Raw genomic sequence first — 18,552 nt, 5'->3', positions numbered from 1 at the left:
CCGCGTAACGCAAAAAAAAAAAAAAAAAAAAAAAATTGACATGTTATGCTACTGAATGGATATTGTGAAATTGTGGTTTGTGATAAGAAATATATATTTGGTCTTCTCCCCTGTTTCTGGAGTAGAGCTCCTAATACCCTTGGGATTTCCTAAGTGATAAGAGTGATAAAGGTGTCTTCTGTTATGCTAATGAGAGGACTTTTGGCATGCCCCTAGGTTACCTAAGGCTGGAGGCTGGTTGCCAGGGGAGCCAACCATGTGACTAGAGGATTAGAACTTTCAGCCCCACCACCCTGACCTCCAGGGAGGGGAGAGGGGCTGGTGTTGAATCAATAACTAATGGCCAATGACTTAATCAATCTTGCTTTTGTAATGAATCCTCCATGAAACCCCAAGAGGAGGGGGTATGGAGTGCTTCTGGGATGGTGAACACATGGAGACTTGGGGAGAGTTGTGCACCTGGTGAGCATGGAAGCTCTGAGCCCTTTCCCACACCTTGCCCTGCGCATCTCTTCCATCTGCCTGTTTCTGAATTATATCCTTCTATAATAGTCAAGCAATCAAGTAAGTAAAATGTTTCTCTGAGTTCTGTGAGCCATGCTAGCAAATTCATCAAATCCAAGGAGGGGATTGTAGAAACCAGGGATTTATAGCCAGTAGATCAGAAGCACAGGAGATGAGCTGCACTTTTGATTGGCATCTGAAGCGGGAGGGCAGTTTTGCGGACTGAGACTCAACCTGTGGAATCTCCAGGTAGATAGTGTCAGAATTGAGTTGAATTGTAGGACTTCTAGCTAGTGACAGAGAACTGCTTAGTGGTGGTGGTGGTGGTGGTGTGTGTGTGTGTGTGTGTGTGTGTGTGTCGGGGGGGAGGGGTGGAACCCGCCCACCCCCAAACACACGTCTGGATTGTGACCAAATAGATATAATGTCATTTATTTTATCATCTCCCTGTTGATGGGCATTTAGAGTGTTTCCAATTGCCATCATCTTTTTTTTTTTTTTTTTTGGTAAGCGGGCCTCTCCCTGCTGTGGCCTCTCCCATTGCGGAGCACAGATTCCGGACGCGCAGGCTCAGCGGCCATGGCTCACGGGCCCAGCCACTCCCCGGCATGTGGGATCTTCCCGGACCGGGGCACGAACCCTTGTCCCCTGCATTGGCAGGCGGACTCTCAACCACTGTGCCACCAGGGAAGCCCTGCCATCATCTTTTTAAGGTAAATATTTTCTGCCTCAATTTTATATTGGTGTTTCTCTTAATGTGGATGATTTCCTGAGACTTTTTTTATGGTGGGTATCCTGTTGAAAATGGTAGCTGCATTGTAATATTTCATAGGCTAGTATTTTGAGCGAGAGACTTCTTTTGGAAGGGGTGCAGCACATTTTTATGAGTTTGGAATTAAGGTCTTGCTTTATGCTGATATTCATGAACTCTTTCGTATGTTAGGTGCCTGTCTTTTTGCCCAGTGTTCCTGATCTCTTTTGTGATGACTGACAGAAGGAACGGTGCTTCTGAGGGATGGGAGGATGGATGCTCCCCTCTCTGGCTCTCCCCATCACCTGCTCCAGAATGCGAGAGTAAAAAATATATGTACAGTGACAAAACTGTCATGAGGAATAAAAAATTCTGGAACTGATTTAACTTTTCTTTGAAGCCTGAGAATTTTGCAGCTCATGGAATCCTAATTAACTGAGAATATTGGTTCTAATGAGTGACAATAGAAGAAAGGGTGGTGACTTCAAGTGTAGGGAGAGAGTGATGGGGTGCAGCCAGCTCTCAGTCAGGTAAATAATGAATGCATGTATGTTTCTGCCCAGGAAGGTGAAGGGAACCTGGAGTAAATGAAAGAACACAAACCCTGATTGGCTGGTAATATTCTGATGGATTATAAAGTCGGGTAGTGATTGTAAGATTTTTAGGAGTAAAACAATATTTTTACATCATACTCTAGTGAAGAGCTTTGTTCAAAGCCTGGAATTGTTTCATTATGATAAAGGGTGGCAGGATAACAGAATTGTCAAACTTTCAGCCCTGGAGGTCAAGGACAAAGCCTTATTCATCACAAATCAGCATCACCTAGCACAGAGCTGGTGAGCCCAATCAATGTCTCCTAATGTTCCTTGAATGTGATAATTGTCCTTTCTCCCTATTCATACAGCTGCTTTATGGCTCTCCTTAGCTCATAGTTAATTCAATCAGCATTATCGATAAAGATATTGAGTGAGGTACTGTCATTGTTTCAATCTTCTTTCTCCTGATATTGACAGTAGAATTTCAAAATGTCAAATAGTCATTTACATTAGTCTCAAACTTAATTGAGAAAAATATAAAGATTCAGAAAATGATAGGAAATAGGAAAAGGTAAAATACATAGACAACTAATTCAGGAAAAATAAATTTAAAAAAACGAACAGGAATTTCAGCCTAAGAAAATAGAAATTATAAAAGAAACAAAGCAAGAATATTTTTCAAACCTAAAGAACATGAGTCTTTAGACCAAAAGGCCCCCCAAAATACTCAAAAACTCAAATAAAGAAGAGCCATATCTAGACATGTGCTTGTGATTTTTACATAACCAAGATTAAAAGACATTACTAAAAAGTTCAAGACATGAAAAAAAATAACTGAAAAAAATATTACATCAGCAGTACCAAATGAAAAATGCAATAAAGCAAAGCTGTCAAATTATTGGCCCAAAATTATTTTGCAATACTATTTGTTAGAGGTAGCTAATGTCTTTTCTTATGTGCCTACATTAAGGAAGATATTTATTCGTTTGTCATTTATTCTTCTAAATTGTTAACCAATACATTTAGATATACTATTGCTATTCAACCCGTTTCAGATATTTTGAGCTACCAGAAGAGAAATTCTAAGCAAATGATCATGTTAGTTTTCTCCTAAAACTTCACATCAACAGAAGTTGGTCTGGGTAAACAAAACACACGCTCCGGGATGTTTTTTTTCCCTCTGCCAAATTTCCATTTGTCTGTTGACATACATAACCAATTACAGTCTTCTTTAAAGCTTTACAGATTTTCTGGTTTCTTTTCTGCAAGTTAAACTATTTTCACTCTCTCATTCATGCATTTATTCCACAAATATTTATTGAGGGTGTATCACAGGTCATCCATTGTAACAGGCAACTGTTGTATAAACAAAATAAACTGCATTTTTTTGTCTTCACAGAGTTTATAATCTAGTGGGAGCGGGTAGTTTGTAGACAGATAGCTAAGGAAATAGGTAATTAAAATCCAAGTTGATAACTGCTGTGATCTAGTCTGAAGAGTGGGCTGAAAAGCACATAGGTTGGTTATTTCAAACTGGAAGCAGACAGCAGAGAAAGCTTCCTGGAGGTGTGGACATTGTAGCATAGTGCTGAACTTTAAAAAAGGAGGTATCTGGTTGAAAAGAGGCTAAGAAATTGAAAGGCTTTTCCACACAAAGGAAGCATCCTATTCAAAGTGTGGGTGCTGGAGGGAGGGCTTGTAGAGTATGAGGACCATCAGAGATGGGGAAAGGGAAGAGAGCCAACAGGATTAGATTGCTAATACTTCGACTCTCACGTGAAGTAATTTGGACCTTATCTTGAAGATCATGGGAGCATGTTCTAAAGCGGGGAGGGCAGGTGTAATCCAATGGATGAGTACCAATGGATGGTACTCTGGTGACTGTCTAACACAGGGGCAAAATTGAAGGCAAGAATGTCAGTTAGAAGGCTGCTTCCATGGCAGTCAAGAGAGATGGAGGAATGAACCATGAAATCAGGAAAGAGGAATAAAGAGATTAAAGAGATACTGCAGCGGTGATTTTGAGATTTCGTGCTCAGGTGTATATGGGGCTTAGGGATAGGAATAGGGCAAGAATATAACTCAGCACAGGAAGGGGGAATGTTCAGAGGGAAATGCACAGATACCAAGAGATAAATGTATGGGGACTCAAAAAAGAGACCTGGATAGAGCTGGAGATCGGGTTCTATTTGCATACAGTTGGTGACAACACTAAGGTAATGGCCAAGGTCACTAAGGAAAATGTGTGAGATCACCCAGGGTACTCTAACTCTTAATGGCTGTGCAGAGGAAAAGGATTCTAAGAATGAATGAAACTGGAATACCAGATAGGGAGGATAAAATTCATCTAATCTTGTAGAAGAAACTAGTAAAAACAATGACAAAATATTTTTGTTGTATTTTGTAACAAAGAAATTATTGATGGCTTTAGCAAGGATAAGACACAGTAGCTATAAATAATTCTGTTTGAAACATGTTGTAAAGGATTTTAGGATATAGCCTTTGTTATCTTTTACTTTTGGAATATGGTGATGGATTCTGACATTGAAACCGTCTTGTCTAGACAAGTGAGGGACGAAGCTGCTAGACATTTCCAGATTTTCCCTCCCATGAGAGGGAGAAAGAGATGTCATTACAGTCCATTAATTGGTCATTTGTCCTGGCCTCATACAAGTATTCAAAACTCTCCTAAGAGATGCTGAAGCAGAGACTGTCACTGCAATAGCCCACCCCTGCCATTTCCACATTACAGAACATTGTAACGTCTGTACTTCATCTGATCGCCTTTGGCCCATGTCCAACACGCCGTCATTGTTTTTAGTCTTTTATTGTGCTGTGTTTTTTTTCCTCCCCTTTTCCAGTTCTCTACGTTCTACTTACTATTCCCAGCCACTTACTGGAATAAAGACACAATAATTTTATTTGAATTTTTATTTTTTTCCCTCATTTCCTTTTTCCATCTTCTTTCCTCCCTCACTTCTTTTTTTCATATCTTCATTTCCTTTGACATCTTAGTCTTCATAATTCCATTGAGTTAGTGGATTTTGAGATTCTCCTAAATTTATTCTATAATCTCCATGTTTGTTCAGACGTCTTAGTTTACTTCTCCTCATTTTACCAGCTGCAAAACTCCTAAGTGAAAAGCTCAACAGAATGAGACAGAAAGAAGAAGCTCTCAGTGGGAGCAGGCCTCACCTTGCAAAAAGGACTTAGTCCATCAGGTATTTACTGTGTGCTTACTGTGTGCCTTGTACTTTGATAGACTCTGGGGAGGGATGATAATAAAAAATGTGAAATTATCATTCAATTTAATGGAACAAACAATTCTACTGAAACATGTGAGATAATTAACAAACATTATATAATTTAGCACAAAATTTCTCTCCCTCCCTCTCTATGTATATATAATTATATACTCTGGCTTTCCTCCATTAGGAATGAGTTCTTGGAACAACGGAATAAATGATGCAATTAAGTATTAGATTATGTCAACATGTATTAAATTTTACTCACTGTGGTGAGTTGGAAAATTCTTGGGCCGGGTCCAGAGTTCCCAATGCCCAAATTAGTTCTACTACAGACTTGGCCACACTGGTTAGTTCCAAAGGGAGGACTAAGCTGGAGGACACTCCCTAGAAATACACACTCTTTATTGCCAGCTAGTGTTCTGGCCTCAAAAATCTTATGTGTTCTTTTGGAGATCTGGGTTTGAGCTCATGTAAGACAAAATGACTATTTTGGGAGAGACCAGGCAGGCTTAAGTGGCTGGTTGCCTGCTGCCTTCCTTTCGGTAATGGCACTGGTTTGGTTTTCTAAAGGGAGGGAGTCTCTCCCAAGTGGGAGGCATTCACATTCCATAATATAATATCAGCATCAAGGAGAAAGACAGATTCCTAAAAGAGTGAACCTCAAGACCTCACCATGCAGAAAGCAGGAAACTTTTACATCATGATGTGGACATGAGAATCTGCTCCTTAGATGTCACCGGAAGAATCTTTGACCCAAGGAGCTCGGCACCTGCATTCCACACAATAGGTTAAATATAAGGTAAATATGAAAGGACGGTGGATTGGCTATGAAGCCTAGTCTCACCCCTTCCACACTGTGCATGTGCCCAGGATGGGAGCCTGCTCAGCTGCAGGCATCCTCACCGTCCTCACCGTCACCTTCCTCACTGTCCTCATGCTCCCTGTGGTCATTCGGACCCACACACTTCACCTCTCCTCATATCCACTTGGAATCTGAATTTTAAGAATTGGGTCATTCCAGGGAGATAGAAAACACTGAGAGAGACATGTTTCACTAATGTGAGGTTGCTTCCTAAATGGTTCAGAGTAGTTTCCATTCCGACGTAAACATTTATTTCTCTACTCTGATAATGTCTCAGGTCACTGAACCCCCATAGAAAGGTTGCAAAGAGTTGTGCTTCTAAACATTAAGAAACTTGGTTGGAAAAATGCTAAGGCGGGACAAGCCCTCTGTTTGGGTACACTTCCAAATGCGAAATAGCTCTAAGCTCCATGAGTGCAAAGACTATTTTGTTCACTTAAGTCTTTACATTGTCTAGCATAATCCTTAACACATAGGAGATGATCATTAACCATTGTGGAATAAATGAAATTTTAAAAAGGGAAAATACGCTTGGGGCTTGAGGGCAATTCGTGAACATGTAATTATTAGATACCTAGTTGCAAGGCTGGAATTTTCTGATAGGTCTTTGATGATCTTTTTAGTTTCCAGAGGGTTGAACTTTGACTTGGCACCCAGTGTGCACCTGGTTTGACAATGGGGTGGAGTATGCCAAAGGCTTTGGGCTGAGCATAAAAGGACACTCTACTATTAAGCCCATCCAGTGAATTTTTTATTTCAGTTAGTGTATTTTTCAGTTTTATAATGTGTTTGGTTCTTTTCTATAACTTGTATATCTTTGCTGAAATATTCTATTTTTTTCATTTATTTGGAGATAATTTGTAATCAATTGCTGGAGCATTTTTATGATGCCTGCTTTCAAATTCTTGTTGACAATTCCAGTGTCTGATTCATTTCCATGTGGGCATCAGTTGATTGTCTTTACTCATTTAAGCTGTGATTTTCCTGATCCTTGGTATGACAGGTGATTCCTTAAAATTGCTTCCTGGAATTTTGCCTAATATGGACCCCATTTCAATCTCACATTTTTGCATGCAGTCACCCTGTTTAGGTTCTACGTTTGTCACTATTTAATTCTTAGAGCCTTTTGTCAAGCTATTGTCTGCTTGGTTGGTCTGGTGCTTCTGGAGCACCCACTGATACCTACTGGGATGCTTAAAGGGGTGGCAGCCACTTGTGTGGGATCCCCTTTGCCAAGGCCCCAGGACACCATTGTTTCCAGGTGGAGAGGGGTTCTCTGGCTTTTCTGCCTCTCTTGTTCCCTGAGTCCTGGGGTCCCTAAGCAGCTCACCTTTCTTCTTCTACACCTCACTCCAGATTTTATAGTTGCCCTTGATGGGAATGAGTAGGGGGGCATGGGTCTACATTACCTTGTCTGGACTGGAACCGGAGTTTGATGATATTCTATGAATCTCCTTCCTAGACAGGAGACCAGAATCTCTGGGGAGTGAGGGGGGACCGTGGATCTGGCTCTTTGGGTTGACAGAAGAAAAAAACAATTCTAGGGCTGTGTTGGCTGCACACATTCACATATGGGAGGGGACCCAGCACCGCTTCCTCCTACCTTCTCTTCCCAGGAAAAGAGCCCAGGTAATTGGTTCAAGGCCTCCTTATGGGGAGATAGCAGAAGAATAACTTACCCTATAAGGAATAAGCACTTTACCCCATATGTACCTTCCCTTCTTTATTGTTTCTTGGTACTTTTGTACACAGGTGGTGTTGCAATCAGGATGTGCTAGTGGTCCCAGAAGAGCAAGGAGGCCAAGCAGTTACACCTACTTTAGTCTGGGCCTTACTCCCAGAGGATCAGTGCAGCTGTGCTCCTGCACTCTGCTGGACTCTGTGTTGGTTTCTGTGCATTAGGTGAAACAGCTCTTCTCCAGCCTGGAAGGAGGGGCCACCTGTAGGAGACGAACGCTGTTGTTGAACCTGCCCTAGCTCTTGGCTGTCTCTCAAAGCTTTGTGATTGTCTAAGTTGTGTATTTCACCTTCGGAGGTGCCTAGCGGTTGAGGGGGATCTCAGTCAGCACCGAGACTCAGCCTGGTTGGAAGCCGGCTCCACAGGAAAAGCTGTTATTTTATTTTATTTTATTTTATTTTATTTATTTATTTATTCGCCTCTCACTGTTGTGGCCTCTCTCGTTGCGGAGCACAGGCTCCGGACGTGCAGGCTCAGCGGCCATGGTTCAAGGGCCTAGCCGCTCCGCGGCATGTGGGATCCTCCCAGACCGGGGCACGAACCCGCGTTCCCTGCATCGACAGGCGGACTCTCAACCACTGCGCCACCAGGGAAGCCCAGGAAGAGTTTTTAAAGTGTGTAAATACATACAGTGCTGAGGGACCCTGGAGCACGAGCCCCACTAGCCCAACAGACCCGGATGGCCTACAGGTGGCCCCTGGGGGCAGTGAAAAACTCAGGGGCCCAGCCAGAAACTCGGGCCTGCTGTTAACACCCCAGAGAGAACCCGGGCCCAGAATAATCCCCTCACCCTTAAGTAACTCCTGGTCCACAGGAAAACCCAGATCCATACCTAAACCTAGGGGCTGAGGTAACCTGCCCCGCCCCCAACCTCCCCCTCACGCAGAAACCCGGGGCCAGGGGTAAACCCCTCAGCCGTAAACCAGGGGCCCAGACGTAAACCCCCCAGTCGTAAACCTGGGCGAGTCGTAAACGCTCCAATCATAACCCCCTCGCGCCAAGACGTAAACCCTTCAGACTTAAACCGGGGGTCCAGTCGTAAATCGCCACCCGGTGGTGAACTCTCCAGTTGTTTGCCCCCAAGACGTAAACCCGGGTCGGAGATGTAACCCAGAACCCCCCACGCTGCGCTCTGGAGCATAGACAGCCAGCGCCCAGCGCCCCGCGTGCCTCAGACGCCTGGCCTCAGGCGACTGCGCTGACCGGGAAGCCGCTGACAGGAGGCCGCCTCTCAGGCGTCTCCGGGGCCCGAGGAGAGGAGCCCCCACAGGACGCCAGGCCCTCAGGCGACTCCGTGACAGGACGGCCGCCCGAGGTGAGTGTGTGCGTCTCAGGCGGGTCTCCGAGCTGGGCGAGGCGGGCGCGGCTCTAGGGTTCGGGTCTCCTCGGCGTGCGGACCCTCCAGACTGGGGTCGGGGGTGTCCCGGCGACACCACCGCTTCTCGCCCCCGGGCAGGTCGTCCGGGCGTCTGCGAGGCCTAGGCCGAGCCGGGCGGTTCCCGGGACTGGTTCACGGGGCCGCGGGGTCCGGGTCCTCCTGCGGGCCCGGCGGCCCTGGGGACCCCACGCGGGGCGCCCAGGCAGCGGGGAGGGGACGGACGTGAGGCGCTGGCCGGGTTGGGGGCCAGGGCGCCATGCAGGACGCGGCCTCGGGCCCCTCTCGCTCTGTTGCCCGGATTTCCCTCTCTGTGGGCTCTGGACCGAGGGCTTAGATACTAAAGGGGACCGGGCTGCCCGTTGTTGTGGCCGGAGCATGGTGGCCAGTGTCATCACAGGAAGGATGGGCCCGGGAAGAAAAGCTGGCTGGCCGTCAGACCACAGTTTTACCATGTAATAGGATATGTCGTAGTTTTATCAAGTGAGAACTGTATCTTGCCGTAGAAAATGATCCTACTAGGCATGTTTTTCTGGAGCTCCTTAGATTATCCAGGGAATATCCGGGATTTTGACGCCGGTGATGCTCGAGGTGTTGGGGCACTGGCCGTGTGACAGGGGCCGGTGCGCAGCGGCCATGGGTGGCCCTTTACGGGCTGCACGTGTAGCAGGAGCGCCGTCCGCAGTGCAGCAGTGACTGAGTGATTTGGGTCCTTACTCTGGACCAGGCTCTGGGCTTAGTGCACGTCCCCCCGTAAGATCTGCCCTATGGAATAGCTGCTGTCCTGCATGAAAAATGAAGACACAGACGTTATTCTGGGACCTTTGGTGGTTTGCTGAGATCACGCAGTTAGCCAGACAGAAAGGCAGCCCTCGAGTCGCTGAAATGGCTCGCCTTATTGAGAAGGTTCTCTGCCTCAGCTGGGAAGCCATCCCATCCCCCGGTTACTCGTGCCTGGGGGTGATTTCGTCTTTATGGATCCTGTTCCATTCAATCTGTTTGGAAGCCTTGCATAATGGAGCCTTCCCTTTGACCCAGTCCTGTCATTTCTGTAGTGTGTTTGAATCTCTTCAGAGGTAAAACCTGGAGGATTTGAAGATGGCAAGGTGGGAATTAAACAACTTATGAGACTTAACTGTAGTTCCTGTTTTGAAGAAACAGGAAAAGCATTTTCTTTCCAAATGGGCTGGTTGGCCAGGGTGGAGCAAAACCCTTATCTCTCAGCACCCCGCCCCTTTCTGAGGGTAAATTCCCTCCCAACTTTATTTTATTGTGGACTGTGGCGTGTTCCTGTTTATCTAGGGAGGAACCCTTAAACAAAAGCATTTGTCAGATATCTGGTTGGGAAAAAATATATTGACATACCTACTCTTAAGTCAAGTGATGTATTTTTAATTGTTTTCCATAAGATTATTACAAAGCAGAGTGTGTATAAAGTTGAGAGACACATTATTCTAGTGCTGTTTAGTGCTTATGTGAAACATACCAACTATAACTATAACTGGTTGAAAACATTTTTCTGTCACTTGGGGATACATTAAAATATTTTTTTCTGATTATAAGATATATTCATTGTAGTAAATTCGGGAAATACAAAAAGAAAAAAATAAAGAAAACAGAAACTACTTGAAGACCCACCATCCACAAGTGGTATCTATGAATATTTTGTTGTATTTCTTCCTATGCTTATATGTCTACTATACTTGGATGCAATTTAGGGGTGATGCTTTTGTTTTTCCCCTTAACATCTAATGATCATGGAATAGTTCGATTTTAGCACTTTCAGGAAGCTATTCTGTGTAGTTGTAAAATGCATAGTAGCTGGGTTTAAAATATGTATTCCTTGAAAGTAATAAACATTCTTATAAAGAAATTAGTGAGGGTGAGAACAGAGAAGAAAATAAACATCTCTCATCATTCCATCACTTAGACATGAGAACTATTGGTTTTGTCTTTGTTGATATATTTCCTCATTCTTTCTATGCATATGCGAGTATTTTTGTTCTTAAACTGCATGGTTTTATTACAAGTCAATATATTACAAATAACTTTACATACCAAAATATTCTATCACTTTTACTTACTTCTGCTAGAGGCATTTATTTTTTAATAACAAAGGAATGAAAACTTTTTTATCTAGTAAAAAAATCTAATGGCATAACACGATTATTGAGAAAAAAAATAGTCCTCTTAGATTATCGAAGAAAAAAAAAATCTCACCATTCTGGAATAACTTCTTTGCTATATCTACTTCTATGTATTATTTTTTACCATATATTATATTCATATAAATATTTTGTCTCACAAAAATGGGACTGTAATATATATTGTTAACAGATTGTTTAAATATTTGATCAGACATTAACAATGAACATACTTAAAGTTAAATCTTTGAGGAGATCCATAATGATTTTATTCCATTTTGTATTTTGTATTTTGTATTATATTTGTATTTTGTATTGCATATGTGTTTTCTCTTTCAAAATTACCTGTTCATATCCTTTGCCCATTAGTCTGTGGAGGTGTGTGTCTCTTTTCAAATTTTATCTGTCATTTATATTTTAAGAGTATTAACTCTTTGCAACCATATGTGTGGGAAACATTTCCTCCAACTTTTAAACTGTTTATCAGATCTTGAGGCTACAGGAAATTTTAATTATGTACCTTATTATTTCTGATACGTCGACTTTCAAAATCAGCTTGGGAAGGTAAGATGGTTTCGACCTTTCATAAAAAAAAGAAAATCTCACTGGCAAGTGGTATGTTCCCAGTTAGAGTTTTTATTTATATATTTATTTTTTCAATGCTCTTCTAACATTCTTAAATGAAAAAGTATCAGATAAAATAAATACCTTTGATGTGGGGATGGCAGAGGTATTTCTGAACTGACTGTATAAACAGAAGCCTTACTTTTGGTTTTAGCTGGTGGAATGACCTCCTTTCTCCATGGCTCACCCCTAAATCAGTTAAATCTACAGTAGGGCATCTCAAACTTTCCAGAGAATGAGTCTCCTTGTTTCCAGTGGGCACAGACTCCACGTGTGTGTGTGTGTGTGTGTGTGTGTGTGTGTGTGTGTGTGTGTGTGTGTAGGTCAGCACACGTTTGTGAAAGGCCAGGACACAAAACCAGGATAATAGGATGTCTAAATATCTGTGCGTGCCTGGCAGCGAACTGCTTCTTCGAATGACTTTAATCCCATGTCAATATATCAGTATTATTTTGAATAAAATCATTTTAAAGCTTATTCTTCCATTAGGTACATCAGGGCAGAAAGGATTCTTCTATTTTGTGCCAGTATGAGAGTGAGTGTTCATGCAGGCTAGATTCCCTGAACTTTTCTCGTCGTAATAACTTCAGAACTAGGATGCTGCACTGATTAGTCCCAGGAACAGATTTGAACCAGAGTTGTAAGGTCTATGAATAGATCAAAATGAAGATTTTATTCCAGTATCATTTCTCTAGACTAGTTTTGTTTTGAAGGTACTTTAATACATTTGAATCTACATATTTTAGATTACAAATAAGCTTGCTAAAGACCACACCACTCCCTATTGTGTGGTACCCAGTTATTTCTCCCCTGAATGTTACTTAGTTGGTCTGTCACGGCATTTAAGTTTGGTCTACTAGTCCATACTGTAGGTACTCATAGAGCTGTTGAAGCTAAAAAGATGATGGGGGGGGTTTCAGGTGTCAGGGTAGATCACTAGATAAGGTGGGAGGGGGCAGAAAGTTGGGTAGGAACTCCTTTGCCAGAACAGACAGCCTGAGGCAGCTCCCCTAACTAGTGTGTGAAGATTGTCGAAAGTAACATCTTTGAAAAGACAAGGTAGGAACAGTGATCAGAAGAGGCAGGTGAAGCAGAGGGTGGGCTGGGGTATGGCACAACAGCAGGATGGTTCCTGGAAGGGCAGTGGTTCCCTATCAAGGGCAGTTGTGGGTTTCACTGGCATCCCCAAGCTGTGACCAACCGTCTGGGTCTTGCAAGTCCTAGGTGTGTATCTAGGGTCAGTGTGTTTGTCTCCCCCCACCTACCACTGTCTTTGGCTGGAGCATGAGGAGCCGTGAAGGTAAAGCATTGATAACTTATCAGAATGGTGTCTCCGAGTTGTGTATTCCCAGCTCTCTTCTCTGCCAGCCCAGCATTACTTCGGTTGTGTGCTATTCGTCAGTCACAGAGCACAGAGTCAAGGTGAGGAGAGAGACCCAACTTGTGATGAGCCAAGTGAGAAAAAATTTTGGAGCCATTTTTTATACTGCCACTGTGGGCTGGCATGTGGTAGGGTCCTTCCACCCAGGCTCACATACTGGCTTTATAATGACAGCTGCATAACCTGGATACCTTTCTACTAACTTTTGGAAAACAGTTTTCTCTTCTGAAAAATACATATACTGATAGTCATTAGCGCATAAGGTTACTGTGAGAATCGAATGAGGTCATTTCACAAATGTGCTTAGTGTGGTACCTGGCCCATTGAGAGTGTTCAGTAAATCTTAGCTGCTCTAATGTTTAAATGGAGACTGGTAATTTGGTGGGTTTTAAGGATGATATACCACTGCTAGTGCCCTGTGCTCATTCTCTCACTCCTATAGCTCCAGGATTGGGCTCTGGGAGCAGGATTTAGGTGTGCAATTTCTCTTTCCTAAGCTGATGTGTGCCATTTCTCTTTCCTAAGCTAGGTGTAAAAAAAGGTAGTGACGCACATGCTTCTCTGACAAATACGCATTAGAGTGAAATGAATTACCTTGTGATTCCCTATCATCCAGCTGTAACATTTTTAACTGTCATAAAATCCTCAGAATGTTGGCTGGGGTAATTCTTTGCACATGAAGCTGAAAAATGATAGATAATTTTTCACTTCATAGAACATAAAATTGCTGTATGTTTTACAGATTCTCTTATCTGAACCTTTTAGTAGCACAATCTAGGGGAAAATTGTATTTCTAGTTTAAAAAGTAGTAAAGAACCACCCATGCCCCCAAACCTGTCATCTTAAGTGTACATTTTTCTGGAAGGCAAATGGATGGCGAGATTTAGTGGATAGCAAGGTGCCTCACTGTGACTTGGTCCTGGTAGAGCTAGTGAAGACTGTGATGCTACCACATGTCACCAGAAGGGTGACAATGAAAATCCTTGTAATTTAACAGATTATTTCAATAAAATTTTATATAGTCACTGGAAACATCAAGTTAACATCTAGATGGTTATTTTCTAAAAGGTTAATCTCCACATTTAACATTGGTGCATGGTAAGAGAAGAATGACAGTGATTCTTTAATTCATGAAAAGTTAAAGAAACAAAGCTGTATTGTGCTAGGGCAATGATCCTTCTCTGTGTTTTATTTTCTGAAAAATGCGATGCTTGCTTGTCACTTTTCTCTTTACTGTTAAGAAATACAAGATACGAAGTATTCACAGAAAATCCTCGTTCATTTTATTACTGAATTTTAGGTTCAAATAAAATTTTTACTACACAATAGTTATCTAGTAATGATCATGCTGTTTTTATTGATTGTATTGTGATAATATGTAGTCTGTGAAATTTATGAGACCTTCTGCTATACCATCTGCTGGATAATGAGGTGGTGCTGCACACATAGAAGGCTTCCTTATAAATGACCATTCTGACATTTGGAAAAACTGTACTGACCAATCATATCCCCTTACATAGTGATATAGAAGTGATAACAGAATACAAAACACTTGTTTCATCCTTTCTGAGCTCACAGCTTTCCTATCATTGTGCATAACTTAATAAGAAGTATAAATAAACTAGACGAAGAGAATTCAAATTTTACAGAAGAATTTTTATTAAGTAAATGACAGATAAAACAAATTCCAGAATGGATTCTGGATATTATAAAAATGTAATTTCCTTCCATACTAATGTAAAAATATGATGTAATTCCAAGCAAAATCTAAATGAATTTCTTTTGGAATTTCATAAATTTAATTTAAAATATACCTTAAAAGTAACTGGGTAAGAATAGCTAAATGAATCTGTGAATTCTGGAAAAAAAGAGTAATGAAGGGAATTTAACCTACCAGGATACATACACACACAAGTGTTCTTTCCTAAGACTGTTTAAACAAAAATGTAATATAATGCAAATAATTATTGTAATATGTTTTAATATGATGCATAACCCCAAATCAACTCTCATACATGTTAAAAACTATCTTCTTACTTAAAAATTTTTAAAAATAACAAGTTCAAATCTGCATTTTCTATGAATAGGCTTAATCTTTGGTTAAATCTACCCTAATGCTAATACATTCAAATCCAATCATACGGGGTATTTTGTGTAAAACAAGGTACATTTTTCAGTTGTATGAGTAATTAGCATTGTATAAACACACTCATGAGGATGTGAGCTTAGCAACAAAGTATTTAAAATTACACTAAATCTTCCCCAAATATACTGAGTCAGTGAGTAAACTTCTGAGCCCTGCCAAGTTTGGTAAACTGGGTTACCAACTTTGTAATGTACAGCAAGTTCAGGAGGACTCTGTGTAATCACTCTGGCCTTTAAGCTTCTGGTTTCCTCACAATTGCTTGTGTATACGTATGCAATGAAATGATAACATGTACATGCTATACAGTTATTTATCTATAGTCATGCATTTCCTTATTTTGATACATGAAGTGTTCGATACAGATTTCTTGACCAAAACCTCTAACATGAAAACCCAAGGTAAGTTGAGTGTGTATTCAATGTATTGAACTGTATTTAAATATTACACAAGACTCCTTTGGGCTGAAGAAGGCACTAAAAGGGCATAGGTGCTGAGGTAATGATTCACTAATTGGCTACCCTGGCAGCATGAAAGCACACCTCAAAGTGCTTAATGTACTCCCAGGCTGGGGTTTAAGGCAAGAAAGATCTGGCTCATTATGGGTAGTTCCTAGCTGAAACCATTTGAGTCAAATTTATTTTATTATTGAGGGGAGCTTACGCTGTAGCAATACTGCATTAAGAATATTGTAGATGGGACTTATAAATCGTAGAACAATTTCATATGTGATATGTATGCTGTTGGGTAATGTAGGCTGTAACTATTAATTGACCTAAAGGGGGAAAATAGAGATTATAATTTTTTTCAATGATCCATTCACCTATGCACCAACCAGTTCTAAAAGTTGAATTTTTTCCAGCTAGGGGCTGAAGATACAGAGGTGAATAAGACTCACTCCCTTTCCTGGTGGCCCTTGCAGTAGTCCAGAAAGGACTGATCACAGGGCAGAGCACGGAGCTGGGACACCCAGAGAGTGGCTGAGGGCATGGAGGCAGGGCTGGAGAGGCTTCCAGAGAGAGCACAGAGCTGATGCTGGATGGCTGTCAGGAAAGTCAAGTGGTCCAGGGAGGAGGGTGGGGGATGGCATCCTAGCAAGGAACTTGGCTATTTTGTGTGGCTGTACCTCAGGTGCCTGATCTGAGAGGCTGCACATAACCCAGCTCTTCACTCTCCTGTCCATCCCAGGCTCATACTGCTGCAGCTGCACTGGCCTCCCACAATTCCCTGAGCAGGGCAGATGAATCTTGCCCTCCAGCCTTGCAGTGGCTCTTTCCTCTCCCTGTGAGCTTCCCTAAGACATCCACATGGGGGTCTATCTCCCTCCTTTAGGCCTCTTTTCAAATCTCACCTGCTCCATGAGGACTCACCAACCCCTTGCTTAGCCTTCTCTCCTTTCCTGACACACGAGATCCCTCTTTCTGACTCTACCTTTTGTTTTCCCAGAGCATTTTCCACTTTTTCCCTTACTGTTAAAATCATTTATTCATCCTGTTGCACATTTATATTTGTTTTCACCTGTTACAGTGTTAGCACCTGACTATTTTATGTGCTGGTGTATTCCAAAACACATAAGCAGTATGGAGCTCACAGTAGGTGTACTGAAAATATTTGTTGAATGAATGAACAAAAATATTAGATAGGTCAGGCAGTCTTCCGAAGAGGTAGAAAACATGGTTTGAAAGCTGTTCAGTTTGGTCTAAACGGGGAAATCCCCATACCCACTGTTGTCACAGCAATGCTGCCATGGTTACTATCACTTGGACTAGGAACTGCATCCTTACTGGCCTCACTGAGAAGACACCTTCACCACCATGCGCACTGTAAGGAGACTCTTGGCTCTCACCTCCTATTATTCACTCACTTCTCCCTGAATTTTGCCTGTTTGGCAGAGACCAGGTGGCCAGAATGATCCCAGTGGCAAAGAAACCTGTGAAAGTGGTTTTGGAATCTCCACTCTTAGGACTGACAGTTAAGACAGAAGGGGTTCAGCATAGGAGTGAGTGGACCAATTTGTAGTGTCTTCCCTACAGGACTCTATTTTATCTGGTTAGTTAAGTCTTTCTCTGTATGACACTCTGCTGGTTATCCTGCCAGGTGCATTTCACCTATTATTTTCAGTAAAATTTTATAGCAACTCTTCACATGTGAATGCATTATTGTTAGCGATTTAAAAATAAGAAATTGGGGCTTCCCTGGTGGCGCAGTGGTTGAGAGTCCGCCTGCCGATGCAGGGGACACGGGTTCGTGCCCCGGTCTGGGAAGATCCCACATGCCGCGGAGCGGCTAGGCCTGTGAGCCGTGGCCGCTGAGCCTGTGCGTCCGGAGCCTGTGCTCCGCAACGGGAGAGGCCACAACAGTGAGAGGCCTGCATACCGCAAAAAAAAAAAAAAAAAAGAAATGGGAGCTGTAAGAGGTCAAATGATATTCCAAGGGTTAATCATTTAAGTTAGTGATAAAATCAGATTTTGAACTCAGGCAATTTTATTTCAGGGTCCATGCTGACTATGCCAGCTACCTAATTCTGTTTATTTGTAAAAGAAGAAGGAGAGTTTTCACCTTTTGTCTCCTAATCAGGCTAAAAGGCACTTTGAGGTCCTTGACTGAATAATGCCATGCAGAAACAACCAACTCTAGGCAAAGTCCTGAAGTTGGCAAAGTTTATTTTGCAACCATTTGGTTGTCAGTGGGCCTCCACATCTGTTAGTGTTGCGCTCAGGTGTAAGATGTGGTATTGACAAGGGATAGACAGATAGACTACTGTAAATTGACCTATTTGTTTATAGACACTCAGTAGAGAGTTGATACAGCAGGTCAGTGGGGGAAAGACTGACTTTTTAGCAAATGATAACATTTGACTTTTGGTTATCCATTCAGAAAAGCAAAATCAAAACTCAAGAAATTAGTTCTCACATCACATCACATATAAAAGTGAATTACAGATTGATTAAAATTTTAAATGTGAAAAACAAAAACATAAAATTTTAGAAGAAAGTAAGGAGAATACCAACATGATCATGAGATTTGGGAAGTATTTTTAAATGAGATGAAAAAATGCACACCATTAGGTAAAAAATTGATACACTTGACTACACTTAGAAAATTCTGTTTATCATAAAAAATTAAAAGACAAGCCATGAATTAGAAGAAAATATTTGAAACACAAGAAGAAATCCAGTGTTTAGAATCCAGAACATATATGTACATATGTATACATATATGTTTTCATATATGTGTGTGTGTGTG

This window comes from Mesoplodon densirostris, chromosome 4, assembly GCF_025265405.1.
Source record: "Mesoplodon densirostris isolate mMesDen1 chromosome 4, mMesDen1 primary haplotype, whole genome shotgun sequence".
Lineage (NCBI taxonomy): Eukaryota > Metazoa > Chordata > Mammalia > Artiodactyla > Ziphiidae > Mesoplodon > Mesoplodon densirostris.
The sequence above is the reverse complement of the archived record's forward strand: the minus strand, read 5'-3'. Positions refer to the sequence as shown.